The following is a 17271-nucleotide window of genomic DNA, read 5'->3' as shown; positions in this document are numbered from 1 at the left end:
CCTGCATTCTTTCAAAGTCCGTACCTAAGAAATGCTTCCTTTGTGAAAAGATAAGGACTTCCTTCCCCTGCATATTTCTCAGCCAGGCAATAACCACCACATGTCTGTCTGGCATTTCAACCAGACACGGGTTGATGCCTCTGCTACGTTTCCAGCACTGCAGGAGGGAAAGGGCTGTTGACAGGGAAAGGTTCCTAGTATGAGGCGGGGATGGGAGAAACAATTAACCACAGGAAACGCAATTAACAATGCTTAGGAAATTGTTCACACAGCAATTACTTCTGCTTGCTCACCACCACCTGAAGTCAGGCTGCATTCTTTTAAGGTTAAAAACCTATCTTCAAACCTTACAGCTCAGATTGATGGCCACGGATGAAGGTGGCAAGGTGTCCCTGTGTGTACATCTGCTTTTTTCTTACACACATCCCCACCTCAGAACCAAGTTTTCTTTCTCTCCGTTGCTCCGAAGTGCAAGGCCCACTACTGCAACTCTTCGACATGATACATGCTAATAAGAATAAGTGACATTTACTGTACACTTTCTGTCTGGGTAACACCTAATTTTCTCCTGCAGTTTATCTGTTCTATGTAGGTCACTTAGTTGAAGAGGCCAGATTCGATTGCCTCAAATAATGACATATTTTCACTGTACAGAGGTCAGGACATGAGAACTAATCGTGGCAGCTTCAAGATAACGATAGCTTCTGATTTGTAATTACCAGGTGAAGGGAGCCAAGGAATTAGCTATTTTTAAAAGATTTCCAAAAAAACATACGATTGGGTTATCGGCGCTTGCCTCGAGCCAGCTTGCTGCTGCACGGGAGATGCGGTTCTTTCAAGGAGGGTCTCTGTGTTTGAAGAGAGACACAGATAGGTACTGCAGACCCAGCTGGGGCCCAGGCCTTACAAAGCTTTGATTTTTCATGTCTAGAAAAGGAAGATGGGTCCATCAGACAAAGATGACAACCTCCCCAGTGCTCCATCAATATGAAAACTCTTGTCAAAACTGCTCCCCTTTCCTGGTACTCAATCTTGTCATTCCCAGGTGCAGAACATACTGCAACCATCAGCTTTGGGAGATCAGAGAGCAAGCAATACACCAATCTGACTGGATATACCGAGGGCGTCCACGAAACGGTGGTCTCTGTTGGCAAAGACGCCTGCCCCCCCTTGCTTTTTATCTTGGGTTCCATAGCATCTCTTTATTTAAAAAAAAAAAAAAAAAAGTATTCTGAAAACAAGAAGACCACAGATGGGGTGAGAAGGGTTTGGGTCAGAGCACACAAGTAACTTCTCAGACGACTCCCAGAAATGAAAGGAAAAATAAGAAAGTGAGATGAAGATGGAAAAAGGACAAAAGCCAAATCTGCGGTGCATAAGCTCTGTCCTCCCAGTAGACGCGATGCAACTCAAGTTGCAAAATGAAACTCAAGTTTGGGCATACTTTCTGTTGTTGAAATGAATGTTAAGTAAATAAGTGAGAACTATATCGGGGTACAATCACCTCCTCTTGGTTTTTTTTTTTTTGTAGGCGGGGTGTTGCGGGGAGTCTGAAATAGGCTTTTGTTTGCACTTTTTATTTTTTTCTTGGTCAGCTATTCCTTTTCTCTTACTTCAGTAGGAAAATGAGAATATCTTTCTGGCCTGTGGGGATGGACTAAAGTGTCCTTAGGATAAAGACCCAAGGGAGCTGTGAAGTAAATGAGTTTCCTGACTAATGAGAATTCTATTTCTTATTCTGCTACTGATTTGCTTGATGGTGGGGGCTGAGAAATCAGTCAATCTCTCTCTTTACCTTTTGTAAAGGTTTCCCTTTACAGGTAGGATAATGGCTGCTTAGGGCCAGAGGGAGGTTCAGCAACTGCCACCCCCTGAAGATTTATTGATAGCAGAGTATCTTGAACATAGAAGGTGCTCCGTAAGTGTTCATTAGAATCAGTAATGATACATGGGGGCAGATGTGAGGGGCTGGATTGTAGGACACGATACTCTTTATAAATAAAAAACACATAATACAGAGGTGTAAAGGATGGAATGAAACAGTGCTGGCAACTATACGGAGGGGTCTGCAAAGAGAAGCTTTTTGATGATTAGTGTATTAATACCTGCTGCCAGTCCTTGGACCCCTTCTATGGCCAGCACGGTGGTAGACATTCTACAGATATTATCTCAAGACCCGCAGCTTACATTTGAGGTGGGTGCCATCATCATGCCCATTTCACAGACGAGGAAGCTGGTGACTGTAAAGTTTGATCACAGGGGGCTTTTGGAATACAAGGAGGATTACAGTGGGAGGCAGTTGGCTGCTTCATATTTCATAGCGATCTGGCTACAAATTCTGGTTTGCAGTGGAATCTTGGCAAACCTGGTCTCTTTCTTGCAACTCATGATAATCTCCCTGTGGTTGAGGCATCTCCAGTTTTGTATAGTCAGCACCCCATTCCTGAGGGGGGGGTTACATCATAATTCCTCACCTTGTTAATCTCACCACACACGCTGCATACCTTTTCCTTCTGCCACATCATCAGCCTGGGTCTGGAGCGAGGACAGCAGGGTCCAGAGCCACGGCTGACCGGTGATAGAATACAGAATGATTGCAGAAAGGAACTGTTACTGTTGTAAGCCATGGAGAGTTTGGGGTTCTTTGTTACAGCAGCATGCCTGAGCCAATCTTGACTGATACGTTCAAATATACGGTAAGTGAGAAATTCCACTTTTATACACTGGGTGTCCGTGCAGTCCTTAAAGTTATTCACTTACCGGGTCAGGATCCTTTCTAAAACCCAGCCAGGAAGATTCTGCACATACTTAGGGCCACTACATCAGCCTCTATGAACAACAACAACAAGAAGTAGCTCTTTAAACATTATGTCATAATATCTCCAATTCTGATCTGCTCTCAGAATCAGACTTAGAAAGCTGAGAAGCCTCAGAGTAGCCAGAGTTACTGCTTCTTCACCTCAAGATTTTGGGTGAACACTGGCCTCATCATTTTCTCCCAAAAGACATCTGGATGCAGTGGGGTGGTCCCCTCCCCCAATCCCCACAAATGCTCCAGCAGCTCATCCCAAAAGGTCCTGTTCAGACCATCTGAGGGTCAGAAGTGAAATGAGTTTGGGAGACCCTCTCCCTAATGTTATTCACCCCCCCCCCGCCACTGACAGCCTAAATGCACAATTTATCATGGTTTGACAGGCTCTGCTCCAGAGAGATCCTGGGATGCAACAAGGGGGCTCCATGGGTCAGCAGGGACAAAACAGGGAAAGGCTCCAAGGGGAAGTTCATGTAATCCGGGTGGCAGCTGGGAAATCAGCCACCAAAAGCAGAATAGGGCAGCCAAACTCTGAAAGTAGCCCTCTGGCTAATTGGAGAAAACTTTCATCAAGTGTTGAAAATGAACCAAGACAGGATGGACAGACCACACACAGATCCCAGATTTCAGCAGGAATAATCAACAGACCTACCTGGAGTTATGGTGCTATTTTCTTACTGAAGTTACCTGTGTTTGTGCCAGATGGGGTCCGGCAGAAATACTCAGGGGGAGCCAAAGCAAAGGGAAGAGAGAGGGGTTGGCTGCAGGTAAAAGAATTCCCCAGCAACCACAAGGAAGGAGACTGTAGGCCTTGAAAAGTGGCAGCTTGGAACGGGGGTTGTCTGAAATAGTAATTAGGGTATGTGTGGGCCCTGCTGGGTGCCACTTAGAACCTTCCATGTTCACTGGCTGGCAGAGGATCAAGTTGACAAGAGGGCCAATCAATATGTCAGCAACGCTTCCCAGAGAGCTGCTCAGCCCTTGCTTGTCAAAGAGGGCAAACACGGGGGCCACGGGTGTTCTGCGTTTGCCGAGCAGGTCCCCAGGAACCGGGGGTATCTTTAAAGATCAGTCTTGTCAATACATAACTGCAGGAAGAGATTGGGCTTTCCCTTTGAAAATGGAAGGCTTCAGGCCAAGCAGAGCTTAGGGAGGGGAGGGAGTCAAGCTTGCTGGGTCTTGTGGCTCAGCCTGCGATCAGATTCACAAGGGCCTTAGAGATGACGGCAAAGCTCCTTCAGAGACCAAGGCAGGATGATGGGAAGGGTCAGGGCTGGGTCTCCCCACCCTGACATCACCCGATTTAGTCAACAAAGCCAGGGCTCCCGTGGAAAAATGTAGCCAATTCTGAAAGGGTCCCTGCCCAGATGACAGAAAAAAACCGCAGTGGAATACTCGGAGCTCAAATGCACCAATGCTGACCTCGAACCTGCACAGGCAATCTGTAAAGGCACTTTTGCAAGTAGTAGTGAAAATTAACACATTGCAAATGAGCCTCCTCGATGATGGTGACAATGAACATTTATTTCGGCACTGTGCCAGGTATTGGGCTAATTACATTATTTGCATCATTTATTCATCATTTATCATTCAGCAGATATTTATTGAGCCCCTACGGTGTGTTAGGTGTGTATTCCTAGGCGCCGGGAATAAAGCAGTTAACAAGACAAGTTCCTCGCTCTCGGGGGGGGGTGGTGGAAATAGAAACCAAACACATAAGCGAAAAGTAGAGTATAGGGCTAGGGAATGCCAGGGCATGGGGGTTGGGAAATTGAACTTTTTTGGTTTAATTGCAGACCAATTGAAGATGATTGTCTGTGATAGGTAAACCTGAGCCAAGGCTTGAAGGAAGTAAGAAAGCAATTCATGCGGACATCAGGTTTGAGTGAAGTTAGGGGAAAAGGAGAGTGTGGGGTGCTGAGTGGGTGCCCTCGGACGGGGACTGCCTTATATTTGGGTGACATGGGATGACCCTGGAGGATTCTAAAGAGGATGAAAGCTCATTTATTTTCATTCTCACCCTGTGAGGTGGTAATATAATCTACATTTTCTAGATGAGGAAATTGAGGCTTAGGGAGGTTAAGTGACTTGCCCAAGATCACACAGCCAGGAAGTGGGAAATCTGGGGTTCAGACTGAGACACTTGTACCTGCAGAGTCAACCACCATGCTCTCCTGCTAGTGACTCACTCCCTCTGAGTCCTCACTGGAGGCCATCAGGCCCTCGGAGTTCTTTAAATGAACCACTACTTTGCCAAGACTGAACAAGGCAGGTGGGCTACAGAACCACTTACTAAATACTGTCAAGGCTCACTCGGGAACAGACACCTCCTTGTGTAAGCAGTCATTAGTCCTCTATAAATATAAAAACCAGTTTGCTATTTAACTTAAAGGAATCGCCGTTCTCAATAGAAAATAAATCTGTTGGACAACTTCAATTTACCATCCTGCTGGCTAACAATCAATATGTTTGGTGACTTTTTCCTTGGTGAGTTTGCTTATCATCCTTCAGGGATGCAGTAGAGTACAGTGGGCCTTCCTTAAAGAGGCGAGGGCCCACTGCAATGTATTAACGTATTAATTATCCTTTTTAGGAAGGCTGTCAGTGCCAAAATGACCTTCTGCCTAAAAGAAGAGATGTAAACAAAACCATGAGGGATAACATTCTCAGAAATGCCCCAAGTCTTCAAGGAGTTAAAAATTTTTAAATCTTAAAGGAGTTTAAAAAGAAATCCCTTCCAAACCACCTTGGTGAAGTGATTTCTTTTAGTTTCGCCCCATTGTATTGCAATACACTGAATGGAATAAATTTTCAAAGCACTGCAGGGAAGTTACACCCACAAATCCCTTTACTAGTAATGGGATTTGTGCACCTACCTGCTAAGAAGGCTCTGAAAACTTACTTGCCTGTGTCCAACTTCCAGCCTTCAGCTTCCAAAATGGTTGCAAAGCTTATGGCCCAGGAATTACACAGACGAGGAAGGATGAGTTGTAGATACGCTACCAGAATCCTGGCAGGACCACGGGAAATGAGAGGGGCTTGGGAGAAATGCACCTGCATTTACCCCTCTACCTGCACCCTCTCATCTTCCAGCTATGGTGCTAAAGTGGTCCTCGGCATGAGTTCTGTCTGCGCCTTTCTAATTCTAGTCCCTCACAAAAGCAGGGAGACTTTCTGGCCTGCTTGTCTGCCATGAGGACGAGGTGAGAGTTGCATGAGACAGCTCTGGGACCAGAGAGCGGTGTGTTCCCGAGACAAGAAGAATCCACACGGAGGGACCAGCACATTAATCTATTCCTGTGACAGGCTTGGGATGGTACAGTGAGGGGGAAGTGGTATGAGGTTAATCAGTTCCTGTGTTTGGAGGAAACAGACGGGGCTCCTTGCCGCTTTAGGGTGCATGGTGCCCCCAAGCGGGTGTCCTCTCCACCCGCTTCGTCCCCTTGCACCTGCTGCACTGCAGGTGGCAACTATTAACAGTGTGGGTATGTGGTGTCTGGTGTGCTCAGGTGACCTCTAACAAGGCCCCCTGGCTCCCAGCATCACCGGGCAGATCGATACGCAAGACAGACCCATGAGCTCACATCCACTTTCTGTTTCTGGTGCGGGGTCCCCAGGAATGTACACTGGAGGACAGGCGATGCTGGCCAGGCATCCCATTGTCCACTGAGCCAGCTCTTCCTTGGGCTGATAAATACACACCTGGAGCCATTCAACGTACAGAGCATCATTTCCCACCCCAGACTACTCCGTTCCTGCTGCTATTTTTCCCCGGAAAGAACTAAAATAAAAGCCTTTCTTTCTCCAAGAAAGGACCCGTGTGATCAAAATACCTTTAGAGAATGATAACATCGGTAGGTTTTATTCTTCAAATAAATCACGGTCTCGGATTTTAAGAGCTTTTGTGATAGCAGAACACATCCCCACAATCCATACACATACACCTCAATGCACCTTTCTTCCGCCCTACCCCGAAGCTTGTCATTCACTGTCAACAATGCAAACATCATTCGTCTTTCTTCAAAGAACAGCAACCAGCAGTCCTGTTCAAGAGGGGGCCGGTCCACAAGACCACCGACTACAAAGGGAAGGCGACGTGGGCTGCACGCGGCATGCGGCCACCGGAATCCTAGGAAGCAGACGTCATGAATGTTTTAGAGGATGAGATGTCATATCGATCAGGAGATGTGCTGTGTGTGCTGGAACAAAGAGGGGGAACTCTCTCGTGGAAAATAGCCTTCTGCCAGAGAGAGTGGGGAGGGGGGTTCTGGGAGGTGGCCATTAGGGCGCTGGCCCTTCTCTGTTCCCTCAGCTGCAGCAAACGAGGGAAAGCGAGTCTGGAGTCACTTCCCTTCCTGAGTCCCGGGCAGCCCCCAGCAAACCACTCCCAGTGAGCCTTCTGATTGAACTCAGAGCCCACAGCCAGGCAGCCTGAGATTGGCCGCCAAGCCAGGGGGCCTTAGGAACAGGATAAAGGAAGAGCTATCTCCCTATCTTGGGTCCCTGAGAGATTCAGTCCCATCAGGGTTCAAATCCCCGCACTACTACTCATAAGCAGATGAACTTGTACCAATGAATTCACCTCTCTGAGCTTCGCTTTCCTTAGCCAGAATAAAAGCTAACATTTTTATAAAGTACTGACTCAGGGGCCAACATTCTGCTGAGCACTTGGTATACATTACTTTATTTGCCCTTTACAGTAAACCTGGAGGTGGGTACTGTTATCATTCCCATTTTGTGATGAAAAAATTGACGCAGAAAGGTGTCGGGAACTTTGCCCACACTGATAGGGCTCACAGTTGGGGCAGCTGGTTATGGAATCAAGCACATGCTCTCAGCCCTTTATATCTCTATGGGGAGAGGGGTGATCAAACCAACCTTGTAGGGCATTGTGATATAAAGGAGACAGGAACCTGGGACTATCAAACACAAAGGAGGCACTCAAGAAACGTGTCTCACTTCCTGTTGGGTCTCGGATCACTCCGTCATTACAACAATGGTGATCATGGCTAACTTTTATTAAGCCCTGACTGTGTGCCAGGCATCAATTTTATGGAGTGTGTATATTATTCTCCCATCTCGTAGATGAAGACACTGAAGCTCAAGGAACTGAAGTAACATGCAGCTGGTAAGTGGTCGAGGGGTGATTTGAACCTGAGCCCCGTGACACCTACGGCCTGAGTACTGCACCACCCAACTCGTAGCAGGACTACTGTCAGCTCAAAGTCCAATACCAGTGAAGATGGGGGATGTACATTCATCTAGATATTCTTCGCCCATTGGCCTGAATCCCCTATCAGAGACACCTTTGTGGCTTCCTTTTCTGCATCCCATCAGAATGGCAGAGCCACAGTCAAGAGGGGCTCAAAGGTCATCTGGTCCACACCTTTGCTGTACAGATGGTGCCCATGACAGCCAATGACTGGCTGAGCCAGGATTTGAAATTTGGTCTCTTGATTCTTTGTCTGGTGCCCTCTCTACTGTCTCGTCCACCTCCTTAAAGACGGAGAAGCTGATGGGCAATGAAATGCCTTAAAAAACAGACAATGAGGGCACTGCAGAGAAGCCTTCTCCTCTCACCTAAGGTTTTTATTACTATGATTTGCAATGCAGGGCATGAGCAAAAATAACCTGTTAATAAATTAGTCAGCAAAAGGGGCATTACGGTTCTTTCTGATCCTAAATTCATTAGCTCGGGTTTCTATGACAAATTACTTCTACTACAGAAGTTCATTCACACCTACAATCTAAAATCACTATTTTTCTATTTCTACCCGGTCCAAGGATGTCGTGGTCGATATAGATGTGTTCCCTCCTGCGTGTGAACTTGGTAATTTTTCAGGAGTGAGAAATGAGTTGAAGAAATAAGGACGCTGAGCAAATCCTGTATGTAATTCTCATTTCAATTCGGTCATTTGTTCAGCAAAGCCAAATTAGGCACATGGGGAGGCTGCCAGTGTTCTTTTCAATTTTTAATTTTTGACATGGTTCGCTCAAGGATTTTTTTTTTTTAACTCAGGAATAAAAAAATCTCATGTTACAGTAAATTGGGCTTGCTCTTTCTCTTAAATGGTTTTTAGTTAAGTGGATTTCACATGCCTAACCTAAAACATTTAAAACTTGATTCTGATGGAAAGAAACATCACGTTAAAAAAAAAATTAGTTCTCTCTCCCAGGGATTGATCATAGAGTAGGAACTGAAAATCCCAGAAATATGGTAGTCCTGGTTCTCTGATAATGCTTAATATCAACACAGTCAACTTTTTACCAGGAGAAAGCTAGTCTGGAGAAAAAAGGGTACTTTCTTTTCGGAATGCAAGCCACCTAAATCCATCAAAAGAGAACATTTTCCTCTGCAATTAGATAAATGACACAATTAGGCTTATTTGGAGTTTTTGACAATTTACTTGGTAGAGCTAATTTCAGGGGCTTTAAGTGACACTTAAGTCCCACACATTTCTTTCCTGCTGAAGGTACACATTTCTCTCAACAGGTAGTGGCACTGTAACTGCTGTGGCATTTTTGGCTTGTACAAAGCATTGCAATGGCAGCAGAAAGACATTCAACACGGTTCATAATTAACCTTCCTCCTCCCTTCGGCTGGTGTTCCCTCCCCAACACCCCCACCATCCCCAATTACTCGATGGAAGATCCCAACTCAGGTGTACCCCAATTCACCTCCAGGCGGGGGTTGGTGTCTCCTCTAATACCAGCCTGGGAGAGAGATGCTCCCTGACCCACATGTTTGGAGCTCAAGAAGGATGAACACGTTTGAAAAGTTCCCCCACTTGTTTTTATTACTTAAATCTTTGAGGCTGAAGTTTCTAAAATGTCCACATTAGTTTTATCTGATTTCATTTAGTCTTTAATTTAAGACACTCCCGTGGTAGATATTTTATTATCCCTATTTTACAAATGAAGAGAATGAGACACCAATTATACAACACGCCCATGGTCAAGGGTTGCCAGAGTTAAAAAAAAAAAAAAAAAGTTAAATCTGGCAATTCTACCAAGTCCCCATAGTTAGACTAAATCTCAGAGACACCTCTGTCCTTCTGCAGCCCCAGGAACAGCCCCCTGGCTGCTGCCCTCAGATCCTCTAAGCTTAGTTCCAGATCTGTCAGAAAGAATTGTCCAAGGTAACCAGAGTTGGGTCTCTCCTCTGAACTTCTAGAGTTCTCTAATCTAAATGTCATTTGCATTCTGCTTCCAGCAACAGAAATATAACACGAGCCACATATGTAACTTAAAATGTTCTAGTAACCACATTAAATAGGTAAAAATAAATGTCATGCTTTCAACCTAATACATCCAAAACATTATCACTTCAAAATGTAATCAATGTAAAAATCATTTTTCGTTAAGTCTTCCAAATCTGGCTTGTATTCTGCACTAAGAGCATATCTCAATTGAGGTGCTAAACTTTCAGTGGTTAGAGTGAAATGTGGTCCTGCCAAAACAATAAAAGTCTGTTAAACAGAAAAATATATTCCTTCAGTTTTTAAATTTAATTACAATGAAATGAAGTGAAAAATTCAGTTCACATGTGGCTATTGGACAGAGCAGTTCTAGACCATTGTGGCTAAATGGGGTTCTTTTAGGCCGATTTCCTCCTCTCTGCCCCCAGGATATTTTGTATCCGCACCTCTCACAGCATCTACGGCTTTCTGTGGTGATAACTTATTTGCTGATGACCCTACTTCCCCTCCCATCCCTCCTCAAACTTTGATCCATGAGCACCTTGAGGGGTGAGAGTGAGTGTTTATACCCTCTCTTTTCAATTTGCTGCAGTAGAGCCACTATCTGGTTTAGAACACACTAGTGTCCAAAAAATATTTATTGAATGAAAGAATGGCTTAACAACTTGTGCTTTAAAAAATGCAGTTAATTGAGGTCTTACAGTGTACCAGGCTAAGAATAATCATGGCAATAGTAATGAACAGTATCTATTGAATTCTGACTTTGTACCAGGCTCTCCATTACTACCAGCTTTTAAGCATTTTCTCATTTGAATACCCTGCCCCCCGCCAAAAATCATCTTCGAGGCAGAACCTATTATTTCCATTTTACAGATGAGAAAACTGAGGCTTAGGGAGATTAAATAACGTGCCCACTCTCACACAGCAACTAAGCGCCAGAGCCAGGAATACGCGGATGTATCTCAACCTCCCTGCTGGTGTTTCCCTAACCTCAGTCATCATGGACCACATTCCTGATTTTTTACTAAATCTGATCTCCACTCGTGCTAGTATTTCCTCACTACATTTTAAAATCAATACCCTCCCCTTAAAACTTTAATCCACTTAGCCTCAACCCAAAATAGTATCTGTGAAATAGAATGTGTGATGTATTAGTTATAAGGCTTTGTGATACATGAAAATGGACATAGAATTATTGAAATAAAGACGTTTGCCCACACAGCACACAGTCACACTGCGCATGTGCTACTAGTGGTCTGTCTCCTGCAGTGGAGGAAACACTACCCCCTGCTAGACTGCCTCTAACTTCGAACATTTGTCTTTCTATTCCCAAGGACCCACCATTTTTTCTGTGTTTTCCCTGCCCTCTACAGTGGTCTAAGAAAGCAAAAACATCAGCAGTAGAAGAATGGGCTGGAAAGAAGGCTGCCCGTGCCTGTCTTTACCCCTTATTTCCAGCTGGATAAAAGCAAAACACAAGCAAAGCACAAGACCTGACCTCCCACCCACCCCCTCCACCTTGAGGCTTTTTCTTTACTTCTTCAGGGCCAGAGGACTGACTGCTTCAGGTAGGCTGCATCCGTGGGGTCAGTCCTTCCTGCCGAGAGCCTCCCCACCTTAGGCCAGGGTGATGCCAGGAGAGTCTGGAACCTGCTAGAATCCAAGAGTCCTGATCCACATCACCTGCTTCTGCCCAGAAACATGTCCACAGCCCAGACCATCACGGACATGTTCCTGTGCATCCCAGTTTCCACTTAACTCATAAATTCACCAGCCATCATTGAGCACCGACTATATCCCAGATACTGCAAACCCTCAATGCAATTTTCTTTCTTTGTTTTAAAAAAATTTTACCGAAGTATAGTTGATTTACAATGTTGTGTTAATTTCTGCTGTATAGCAAAGTGATTCAGTTATACACATATATTCTTTTCATATTCTTTTCCATTATGGTTTATCACAGGATATTGAATATAGTTCCCTATGCTACACAGTAGGACCTTGTTGTTTATCCATCCTGTATATACTAGTTTTCAATGCAATTTTCAAAAACAATAATAGTCAACATTAATATAGTGGTTACTGTGTGCTAGACACTGTTCTAAGAACGTTAAATATTTAGATATGAAATGTTTGGTAGATCAAAGATGGTAGAATATCAGTAATTTTATATGGTCCAACTTAAATATATTAATCACTTAATACAGTAGCCCCAGAGACAGATACTTTTATTATACCCATTTACAGATGCAGAAACTATAGGGGAGAGAGATTAAGTAACTTGGTCATTCCACCACTAGTAATAGAGCTGGGCTGTGAACTTGGGGACTCTGGCTCAAAACACTTAACCATAATGCTTTCTGCCTCTTAGAGCAAAAGTGCCAAAAAAGAAAGCCGCCTTCTGCTTAAAGGCTAGACGCTATACTTCAGGTGCATTGTGGCTAAGATATATTTTTATGGGAACAATGGAACATGAAGGTTAGAGTAGCTTTGCAGCCAAAAACCCTTGGCCTCAAATCCAGATCCCTTTGGACCTTAGTATCTGTGAGACTCTGGGAAAGTTTTGTTTTGTTTAGTTTTTCAACTTCTCAGACCCTCTATTTCCTCATCTGTAAACTGAGAATCTTAAAACTCCCTACCTCCCAGGGGAGATTGTCACATTAAACATAATAAAGCATGCAAAGCACTTGGCTTGACAAAGAGTTACAAGCTCAACAAATTAGTTATTGTGTGGACTGGCCAGAAATAACTGTCTGTCTGGAGAAAAGTATCTTTCAGATTCCAAACAGCTAGCTTAGAGGCAAATAGTCATTCCTGAATTGGAGATGCCCTGCCTTCTGAATTAAAACATCAGACAGAATCCAATGTGGGAGAATACTTAGGGATCATCTCCTCTGGACTCATTTTACAGAAGAGGTTACAGAACTCAACTTAATAAGGTTAAATACCTTGGCGGAGAGGCTATGCATTGTTCTTGAGAAGCACAGATCCCTAGTCTCATTTGCTTCCACCTTGCTGCACTGACTCTTGAAGGCATCCTTTTGGAGAGATGCTTTCAAGAGAAGAGTCAGACCTGCTGACCTGACTCACAGATTTCATGCGTGTGTGATATCACTGGCAACACTAAGCAGTGGTGGGAGGTGCAGCTGGGGTGGGAAAGGGAGGTGAATGGGGGGGATTCTAAATGATTTCCATCAAACTTTTCCAAAGCTACCGCAAATACGCAGCATGTTTCCTATGCAAACGTAGCTTCAACTCAAGCCCTCCAACCTCCCTCCTTCTACCCAGATCACCACCTTGAATCCCCTCCTACGTTAATATTTGGGAGATGCCTCTGTGTAAAAGAACACATTCAATAGCAATATTTCCTATATTTAACCTGATATCTACAAATTCAGCCTGCTCACATGATTCGGTTTGCATAGCGTGGGTGGGCTCAGTTAATGAGTCTTTCCTAACCTTTGACTCTGTGCCTGGTGCTAAGCCAGGCTCTGGAGGGGAATGGTAACTGAGACACTGCTGCCCTCCTAAAGCTGCTGGTCCAGGCCATTGGTTTCAGGCTGTGGTTCCCAGACCAGCAGAATCAACATCCTCTGAGAACTTGTTAGAAATGCGAAGTACTGGCCCCCACTCCAGACCCATAAATCAGAAACTCAGGCAGGGGTGGGGCTCAGGTATCTATGGCTTAACAAGGCTTTTAAGTGATTCTGACAGAGGCTCAAGTTGGAGAACCACTGGCGCTGTGTGAAGCAATGCCGCTAGCAATGAGTAAAGGAGAACATGAACGGCGGGAACAAGCTCCTCTTGCCTACTTCCACGAGGGTGGAGGAGGTGAGAGCCCCAGAGCCTCCTGCCAGGTGTGCGAGGTCTCTGCCCATGCGGGTAGGATGTCACAAGCAGCTAGGAAGAAGCAATACAGAAAAGAGAGGCTCAAGCCAGAGTGGAAAGTTGGAGACAATGGCAGACCCAGACTTGAGCCAAAGTGCAATAGGGAAGCAGGGAAGTTCCCCCCAGTGCCTGTTCTCTGTCCATTCTGCCTGTCCGGGAGGACCAGTTATCAGAGACCCATGGCCACCTCCGGACTCAGCAGTGCCACTTGTATGAATGCTTTCCCATCCCACTGGAAGCTTCCTGGACGCCTATCTACCTCGCTCGGAACCTCGCTTTCCAAACCATCAGTCACTTCAACAGAATTAAAACAGAACCTGTTGGAACTTTTTAAAAAAATTAATTATTTTTAGCTGCGTTGGGTCTCTGTTGCTGGGCGCCGGCTTTCTCTAGTTGCGACGGGCAGGGGCTACTCTTTGTTGCAGTGTGCGGGCTTCTCATCGCGGTGGCTTCTCTTGTTGCGGAGCTCGGGGCTCTAGGTGCGAGGGCTTCAGTAGTTGTGGCACGTGGGCTCAGTAGTTGTGGCGCACGAGCTTAGTTGCTCTGCGGCATGTGAGATCCTCCCAGACCAGGGCTCAAACCCGTGTCCTCTGCATTGGCAGGCGGATTCTTAACCACTGTGCCATCAGGGAAGTCCCAGAACCTGTTGGAACTTGATACATGAATTCATTCATGCCCCCCGCCCCTTAAAACAAATTCACATTTTCTACCATTAATGGATGTGCAATTATAGAGGAGATTAGTGATTTAAGCCAAACATATAAACTCTCAGGGTGGAAATTTTAAGCACTGTGCCTAAAATTGGGGAGATATTTTCAGAGGGAAGATATTTTAGACAGTGGCTCTGAGATGGCATAAAGGGAGGGTTCTCTCCTCCGCTCTCTGGTCAGCCCTGGTCATGGACGTGCAGACCGAGGCAGGTAGGTCTTAGGGGATCTGGGCTCTGGCAGAAGGACTGCATCCCCTTTTCCCCTCCATCAGGCACAGAGCTGCCCAAAGCCAGACGATGCACTGGGGTAGTTGTGCTGGGCGCATGTGATTGGAAATACCTGTCTGTAAGCATTCTTGGGGCAAATTCTTTTTTTCTTTAGTCCAGGAGGCTGACCCCATGAGTGTGAGCTGAACAGCTATGTATAGCTTAGGACTGTTAGGGCTCAGCTTGACCTAGCTTCAGCAGAATAGGGCAATTTTTGGAAGGTTGTTAAGATAGCTCACGGAAGTGAGGCAGGATCTGCTTCACCAAGCCCAGAGGATAAAGCCCAAGTCTTTATTCTCTGTCAGGGGGCTCTCTCCACAAAGGGTGGACCGTGGCCACAGAAAATGCCAGACTCATTGTCCCACCCTCTTGGGCCACCAGAGAAAAGAGAGCTTCATTTTTTGAGCTCCACTTTTAGACAGGCAAGCATTCTGATCGTTGCAGCTGGGGTCACGTGCCCTTCCTTGGGCCTGTCACTGTGGCCTTGGAGGTAAGATAACACTATGGTCCTGACCTGAAGACAATGCAAAGAGGGTGTTGAGTATAGACCTGGCCACCAAGTAAAGATGTCACATCTAGCAAATAAAAATATAGGATGCTAGTTAAATTTGAATTTCCCATGCAATATTCAGGACATACTTATACTAAAAACATTATTTGTTATTTATCTGCAACTCAGATTTAACTGGGGTTCTATATTGAATCTGGCAACCCTATCACCAAGGGAACTGGTGTGAGCCAATCAGGCTCCCCATTTCGTGTCTACCACAGTCTGTATAAACCCTTGAAGAGGTACAGAGTTCTTTGTGGAACAAAGCGCCGTCCATGCTCAGGGGTGCCCCTGAGACCCTGCTCCATGTTGTGTTGGGATGGCTGTCTGTCCAGAGGACAATCTGTGTCAGGCATCTGCATTTTTCACCAAGTGTCAAAACTGCCTGGCTGTCCTATGGGTCAAGCATATGGACTATACTTTTTATCAACCGTATCGGTTCCCGGGTGGGACCTGAGGAATTTATCAGAAAATTCAGCTAGAATTATTAGAGAAATGCAAATCAAAACTACAATGAGGTACCACCTCACACCGGTCAGAATGGCCATCATTAAAAAGTCTACAAGTAAATGCTGGAGAGGGTGTGGAGAAAAGGGAACCCTCCTACACTCTTGGTAGCAATGTAAGTTGGTGCAGCCACTACGGAGAACAGCATGGATGTTCCTCAGAAAACTAAAAACAGAATTACCATGTGATCCAGCAATCCCACTCCTGGGCATATATCCAGACAAAACTGTAATTCGAAATGATACATGGACCTCTGTGTTCACAGCAGTACTATTTACAGTAGCTAAGACATGGAAACTGCCTAAATGTCCATTGACAGATGAATGGATAAAGATGTGGGGTAGATGTGTGTGTGTGTACTAAGCGAAATAAGTCAGAAAGAGAAAGACAACTATCATATGATATCACTTACATGTGGCATCTAAAATATGACACAAATGAACTTATCTATGAAACAGAAACAGACTCACAGACATAGAGATCAGACTTGTGGTTGCCAAGGGGGAGGGCGTAGGGGGGGAAGGACTGGGAGTTTGGGATTAGCAGATGCAAACCATTATATATAGAACGGATAAACAACAAGGTCCTATTGTATAGCACAGGGAACTATATTCACTATCCCGTAATAAACTTTAATGGTAAAGAAAAAGAAAAACAAAATTCAGCTGCATCAAATTGTGATTCCACTTTTGCCAAAGCTCCCTAGAGATGTCTGATAGAGAGTCGGCATGAGGCTACCTAGCTGGGCCAAGCCCATGTCTTAGGCTGGGTTTTAGTGCCCTTTTTCTAGAAGGCTCACTACAACCCGTTTATAAGGTCTCTTCCTCTCTAGTCTTGGCTGAAAATTTGGAACCTAAAGATCTCTGCAAGTTCCATTTCTGACAACAGTGTTGATTCCTGTAAATATTTACCAAACTTGCTCTGCAGTCAAGGCACAGCCATTTTTTCTCTTCCTCTGGAAGGAAGTTTATTACACAAAGTAACAGGTGATGTCTTCTTACTACCATATCAATCTGCTGTAGTACCTGTGTGCTGAACTTCTTTGACAGCAAGAACAAACAGTTGTTACTGAAACCTTCCACACGGAGGAAAACAATAAAACCAGAAACAAAAGCAAACCAACAAACCAAACTTTTATAGAGATTTATTCTCTGTTGGAATACTGAACACAAGACAGAGCAGCCCAAAGCTGAAGTTCAATTATATTTCCTAAAGTAGGAAAACCAAACAGTTCAATTTGATTTTTCCTTCAGACAATACTTTCTTATTCTGGTGATAAGGGGTGACTTTTCAGCACCAAGTATCCCAGAAAGACCTCTAAGCGATGGGGTGAAGTACT

The 17271-nt window shown here is 44.9% G+C and overlaps 1 protein-coding gene across 1 annotated transcript in view; it reads right to left on the bottom strand.

Annotated features, from left to right (window-relative positions):
• The window catches only part of TENM2 (teneurin transmembrane protein 2), a 554076-nt gene that overhangs the window by 249202 nt on the left and 287603 nt on the right, over positions 1 to 17271 (bottom strand). The gene's annotated exons all lie outside the window — the stretch shown is intronic.

The sequence above is a fragment of the Physeter macrocephalus genome, chromosome 8 (genome assembly GCF_002837175.3).
Source record: "Physeter macrocephalus isolate SW-GA chromosome 8, ASM283717v5, whole genome shotgun sequence".
NCBI lineage: Eukaryota > Metazoa > Chordata > Mammalia > Artiodactyla > Physeteridae > Physeter > Physeter macrocephalus.
This window is presented reverse-complemented; position numbering and strand designations above follow the sequence as displayed.